This window comes from Macrobrachium nipponense, chromosome 26, assembly GCF_015104395.2.
Source record: "Macrobrachium nipponense isolate FS-2020 chromosome 26, ASM1510439v2, whole genome shotgun sequence".
NCBI classification, from domain to species: domain Eukaryota; kingdom Metazoa; phylum Arthropoda; class Malacostraca; order Decapoda; family Palaemonidae; genus Macrobrachium; species Macrobrachium nipponense.
In genome coordinates, this window is record NC_087215.1 from 14,817,583 (window position 1) to 14,825,082 (window position 7,500).

A 7,500-nucleotide genomic window follows, 5' to 3' on the forward strand; every position below is an offset into this window, starting at 1 on the left:
AACTACCAGTGACGCGAGAAAATAGTTTCTAAAAAAATTTTTCAAAAGATGAAGTCCTTTTTTTTTTTTTTTAAATGGAAACTATAGACTTCGTTGAGGAGAGAGAGAGAGAGAGAGAGAGAGAGAGAGAGAGCTGAACAGGGGGCTCCATTTCGACCTAGACGACCAATTAAGCACTGAGCCTCTCCTTCGTCCTGTTCCACTTTTATTGGCACCCGGGAATTATGGGTCTTGTTGCGGGTGGGGGGGGGGGGGGGGGGTTGTTGCCGGGGGGTTCCCAAGCTGCCTCTTGAATCATCGTTGTAGGCGATGTTGGTTTAGAGAAAACTCCTTTGGAGATGTTATTTCAATTTGTTTTATTTTTAATATTTCATTAGTTATTTCTTATATGGAAGGCCTAGGTTTTTTTCGAGGATGGGGTGGTGTTGGGGGTGGGGGAGCGGGTGTACGAGTGGGAGAGATAGAGGTGTAACTTGTGGAGAGATAGGAAAGGTAGTAGTTTGGGAGAGATAGGAATTGTGCTTCGTGGAAAGCTAGGAATGTAAGTTACTTGAAAAAGCGGTTCCTTTTGGCGCGTGATGCTTTAGCCCTGGCAGTCTGTAAATGCTCTTGTCAAATGTTTTATTAGTATAGTTTTTATATATGAAGTGTTAGTTTTAGGCTGCTTGAATAGAACGATTACGAATGTTAATCTTGGCTGCGTTTGATGTTAATATTTTGTAATCGTTTAGTCGCAACTATTATTCCGTACATTTGATATCATTTAGGTAAAGTGCTAATTTTAAATCTTCCAGTCAAATTTGAGATTTAAACGACAATTTCAGATTCACAAATCTCCGATAACCTGATTTGTATACCTTGCAACCATCTGCCACCCCCCACCCCCGCCCTCCCTCAGCCAAAATAGCCTTTAGAGAGTATTAACCAAACTAGACTGAAAGGACCTGGCAAGGTCGCGCTCATGTATGTTGACCACGATGGCGGGAAACGTATCTTGCAAAACGTCCTCTGTTCCGTCATAAAGAAGGCCATATTTAGTGGTTGCTGACTTATAAACAGCTGTTGTTATAGATTATTATTGGTCAGTAAGGCTGGTTTCATTAAATTCTCGTGGTCATAACATTTATTTTAAAGTATTTAAATTATATATTTATATATATATATATATAATATATATATATATATATATAATATATATATATATTTATATATATGAACATTTTATTTATTTTGTTCATAATCTCTCTCTCTCTCTCGCTCTCTCTCTCTCTCTCTCTCTCTCTCTCTCTCTCTCTCTCCAGAAAACTGTTTAGAATATAAACGGTGACAAAAATCTAGCTCCACAAATTTATATATAAACATATTTTTTTCATAATATCTCTCTCTCTCTCTCTCTCTCTCTCTCTCTCTCTCTCTCTCTCTCTCTCTCTCAAGAAAAGTTCTTGAAATATAAAACTGTTATACACAATATATATACATATTTTGTTCATGATCTCTCTCTCTCTCTCTCTCCCTTCAGGAGGAGATGCCCTGGGGGGGAACATGGGATCCTTCCTGTAGGATCGAGAGGCAAGAAGGAAATCCTGCGCCTCACACAAGGATAGGAATGGGACAGGATTCTTACTTCGGGTTCCTTTTCATCTTGGGGAGGGTAGGATCCTGTAATGGGATTAGTGCTAGTTTTGTGTTGTCGGGGGGGAGGGGTGAGGTTAGGATTCATGATATAAAAGGTTGAAAAGACGAAGAAAAAATCCCTTTTTCTTTTCATCTTGAAAGATGCAGTACACTATTATATATATTTTATATATATTATTATATATATATATATATATATATATATATATATATATATATATATATATAACATATATATATATATGGGGATACAATCCACAATGAAGTAAATTCCTCTTGTAGTTTAAAATATATATTACTTGTATAGGATTAAAGCTTTCGACCATCAACTGTGGTCTTGTTCACTTCAGTGAACAAGACCACAGTTGATGGTCGAAAGCTTTAATCCTATACAAGTAATATATATTTTAAACTACAAGAGGAATTTACTTCATTGTGGATTGTATCCCCATTTACTTAGAGGTACGACATAGTACCTGGCTTCTGCATATATATATATATATATATATATATATATATATATATATAGTATATATATATATATATATATATATATATATATATATATACTTTTTATAAAAATACATTATCTCTTTTTTGTTTTATTGTTTCTTCTTTATATTATTTCTTCTTTTTCCTGTCATGTATTTTTCTTACCGTTATATTTATGGTTTTTTAAAAACTCCCACATTTTCAAAAAAAATGTTTTTCTTTCGTCTCTCTGAAGTTCCGTTTCTTTACCTCGCTTTCGCGTTGGTGTATTTCTGATCGTTTTTTAATCTCTCCTTTCTTTCCTCGTTCCGTTTCCTTAACTGTATGATTTTTTTTATTTTCTTAATTCGTCCCATTATTTGACTGTTTTTATTTATTTTCTCAATTTATCCGGTGTCGTTATTGTATATATTTTTTTATATTCTCCAAATTCATCCTTTTATCCGATTCCTATCCTTTGGTTTGTTTTGTTTGTTTTTGTTTTTTGTTTTTTGTTTTGTGCGACTGGTCGTCATTATTCAGTATTTATACATTTCCAGTGTTCATTTGTCATATTTATCCAACGTTTTATAGATGACGTAGCTCGCCCTTTGGAATACATGCTATGCGCATGCGCACAATGTCTCGTACAACAAATATCGATTCGATATCGCGTATCAAGTGTTGCGTAATCGAGCATCATAGAACCCCTGTGGTGTGCGGGCGCATGCGCGCTGGCTGATTTGAATAACAAATAAGGTCCCAAGAGTAGGTGGAAATGAAAGTCTATAGATTTCGTAGATGATAATAACAATCCTTTTGATCTGTTCTCAACTCTTCCTCCTCTCTTCTGCAAATAGAATTTCTCTCATGAATGAGGGAGAGAGGAGCTCTCTCTCTCTCTCTCTCTCTCTCTCTCTCTCTCTCTCTCTCTCTCTCTCGTACAAATATTACCTAAAGAATTTCAACGCGTATGTACATTCAAAGACGACATTATTGGTGTTTACAATTCAACAGAAGCTGTGGGTGAATTTCTCTTTTTTGCTAATGAGATTCAACCATTGAAAACGAACGTCAAGGTCTTAAAAAGGTTCGGGAGAAAGGTGGATGGGTTACCGGAAGTTCATGTTTGATTTGTAACAACCTCCGTCAAATGACATTTGAATTCTCGTTTATATCTTAGCCAGATAATCAGCCACTGAGATACCTTATGAAAAAGTGACCTTATGAGACCTCTGATCTAGATTTCCATCCATGGATAGAGCTTGTCAAAATGTACATAAATTTGAAATAATTACAATAATGAAATTGACTGCAAAGGCTTTGGAATTTTCCCCTTTCATCTGTGGCTCCCCTTCCTCTTCGATCCATATTAATTCATATCAGCTATTTGCTTCCAAGTCTTGGGAAATATTTGCTTTTGGGGTAGAAGTCGCCCGAGTTAGCGGGGATTAAAAGGAAGAAAAAAAGAAAATAAAATCACCAAATTTGTTTTCCTTGAATCTCTCTATTTGGAACTTCAACATCATTCATTTATGAGAAGGAAACCACGTGGTTTTAATTAAAAGTTCGCCTGAAATGTAATGAAATTGCTCCTCTCTCTCTGTCTCTGTCTCTGTCTCTCTCTCTCTCTCTCTCTCTCTCTCTCTCTCTCTCTCTATCAACACCAACGCACTCACTATTTCTGTAATTAGCCTTTTTCGTTGTTCTTCGCTCGTTTTTCAAATTTCTCTTTTCTGTCTGACCCTTTTCATAAGTTCTCCGAAAATCTTCGCTTTGTTTCGTGTTTTGAAATTTATTTATTTTTACTGAATGAATACATAACTCCCCCCCCCCCCCCCTTGGCCATTGTGATTTTTTTTTTTCATGGACGATGCAGTAAGAAAGAAGTAGTTTTGCCATGGACTTGTTCTCTCGTTCTTCGTTTGTTTAATTGCAGTTTTTCATTCAGATTTTGGTAAATAATTTTGCTTTTATTTCATTATCTCAGCCGGAAAACTGTTAACAGTCAGTGTATTCAATGAACTGTACTGAATGTAACTAAAGGTTTTCGATTCTGTCATTGATACAAGTCGTGACCTTGTCTTGTTTGCAATCTGTTAATATTTCCTGATTTATTTTGTTTTTCTTATTTACGCTTGGCGTTGCAAATTGTGATGGACATTTACAAAAATAAATTCATATGTAGGACTAAGTTTCTGTTGAGAACCTTTTTATTTTGAAATAGCAGATTTTCTTATGCATTGGGACAATTTTAGTGCTTTCACCCAATTCAGGGCTTAGCACCGCAAAAATGAAATAAAGTTGTGTCAACGACCCAAGGATTAACACATGACGAACACAACGATCAGTAACCATTTTACTTTTATTGTTTTCCCGTATACAGAATTTTTATGTTAAATTTAGCCTTAGGTGAAAAATAATCGTGATTTCTTCATATTTTTCTCACGGAGTTTTAATTTTCTATTTAATTTTGATAATGAAACAGAGATCGTTTGACAAATGAGAGAGAGAGAGAGAGAGAGAGAGAGAGAGAGAGAGAGAGAGAGACTGACGAAAGCAAAATCCTCATCAGCTCTGAATCCCAGGTCGTGTCCCCTGTGCCAGGTAAGGGCAGGGGACACGATCTGGGATTCAGAGCTGAAGAAGATTCTGCTTTCGCCAGTCTCTCTCTCTCTCTCTCTGATTTTCAATCTCATTCTTTGAATGATTTTTGCGTCCTTATCAAAATTAGATAGAAAATTAAAACTTATTGTGGAAAATATGAAGAAATGACTATTATTTTTCAGCTGTGGCTAAATTAACATATTCCTATCTGGAAAAACGATCAAATAAAGATGGCTACTGATCGTAGCGTTTGCCTTGGGGTCACTTTGAGTAGTAAAGCCTGGGAATTTCATTTTTGTGGTGCTTAGCTCTGAAAAAGTGCAAGCACTAAAAATGTCACAAGACAATCTAATTGTCGGTATTTACCGAGTATCAGGTTGCCGCGAAGTCCGCACGTCACCTAGAAAGAAACTAGCTCCGCACCGGGAGGTGTGGTGTTAATTGCCAAGCAATGTTATGTTGCTACACTAACTAGACGAAATAGTCATCCTGGTTATATTATATTAACCGTATCTTTTCCAGTATATGAGTTGGGTTTACTAATTAAACTTTTTTAGAGTAAGATTTTCCCCTTTCCGAAATTCAGGTGCTTCATATATTTTGAAACATTACGTAACTTTAATGATAGTAAAATTTAGAATCGAACGAGATACGCGGACAATGTTCAGTCTTGAAGTTGGTTTATTACATTCGATATATATATATATATATATATATATATATATATATATATATATATATATATATATATATATATATATATAGTATATATATATATATATATATATATATATATATATATATATGTGGGTGTATATATAAATATATATATATATATATATATATATATATATATATATATATATATATAATATATATATGTGTGTGTGTGTGTGTGTGTGTGTGTGCGCGCGCGTGTGTGTACTGTTTTATATTTATGATTGTTGTATATGATTGAGCGGTAAATTAGGCCTTACAAAGTGAACAAGGGCAAGTAAATTTATTCATAAAACTTTCAGCAAAAAGTGGGAAGTTACAAAAAACTGCACTAAAATGTATTTCTTTACTAAAAACGGTTGGTTTTGCATTCATTTCTTTGCGTTCCCCACAGGGTAAGTTGACAAGCTCCATAAATCCTTCGATATTCACAAGTAGTTTATTCTTTCTTTTCTTTTTTAGGCCACATTTGTCACTTAGGTAGTATGCTGTATGTTAAATCAAACGTTTGCTGAAGTATTAATGATAATAAACAAAAAAAACCTAATATATTAAAACATAGGTCTAGGCTTAAAAAAATCAATGCTATAACATTGTAAAACTGACAAAAACGATGTGAAACATCTAGTTCTATATGCCACCTTTATGATCCGGATATTTTGAAATGAGATATCCCCAGAGAATGGACAGCATATTATGCATGATTTATGGTTACACATGCGCCAATCCTAAGCCAAACGAATGCACTATTCAGGGCTATGAGTTTCAAAAATTGGGAAAGAGCACATCATAATTGGTCCTTTTGTTTTTTATCAATAAGCTACATTAATTATAAAGAAAAATCCACGATTATAATACACCACTTTCTAGCATACTGATATCGAAAACTTATTCGGTATAATCAGTTGAATCACTTCAACTAATGAAATTGCCTAACACATATTTGCAGTTGTTTTCTCAAAAAATAAATAAAAACTCGTTTACACATGACTAAGTTTACATTAATTTAAGTCAGTCTTCACCCTAAGATTTCACAAATTAACCAAATTTTACTAACCTATATATATAATTACAAAGGCAAATTAAAGATTGCTGGACCCAAAGTGTGAATGCATTGGGTTACCGTCATCTGCTGTTGACAAAATCGGTTCTTAATTGAAAATCGTATATGATCTTATATGATATTGGCTCACGAACACTCGAGACTAGTGAAAATGGTTAATTTTTCAAAAATATTAGTATTTTCAAAAATATTATATAATTTCAATCATTTTTTATTAATGAAAAAAAAGTTTTAAAAGCATATATACTATATGCAGACCTACAGCGCCGCATACGTGAGGAGTGGAGACCTCAGCTCTGCATTCAATGCCGATCCCCCCCGCATCTCCGCCACTTTTGGTTATTTCTCCGCGCTTTGGCAACACTGCCGAGTGTATATGTATATATATATATATATATATATATATAGATATATATATATATATATATACATATATATATATATATATATATATATATATATATATATATATATATATATATATATATATATAATATATATAAGCTAAGTCTACAAACGACGTGAATCCTAAAAGGAAGAGAGTCAGCGGGGAAGGATCTTTATTCCCTGGAAATGGAGGATTCCCTGGAAGGGCCCCATACACTGAACGATTGTCTGTATCGTTCGCAATAACACTGCCTATGGGCTTGTCTGAATGCAAAAGTGGGCTGAGTTTCGTGATCTGAACGATCTCAGCTGAATCTGTCTCGACCAGGTTGCTGGCTTGCGGCTTAAGTCTCTCATGCACAGGTCGTTCAAAGTATGTGTTTGTCTGCCGATATAACGCTATCGGCGCCTCTCTTCTAGAGAGATGATGCCATGTCTTCCCGAGGCAAAATCTTTGTTCTGACTGAAACCGGTGCGGAGATTGTTCGTACTGTCTGAATAGTGCTTATGTGTGTGTGTGTGTGTGCGTCGATAACGACAATCGTTCAGGCAGTCGTTTAGTGTATGGAGCCCTGAAGTCTTTTCATAAGCAAACACAAAAACAACTTGATTATGAAGGA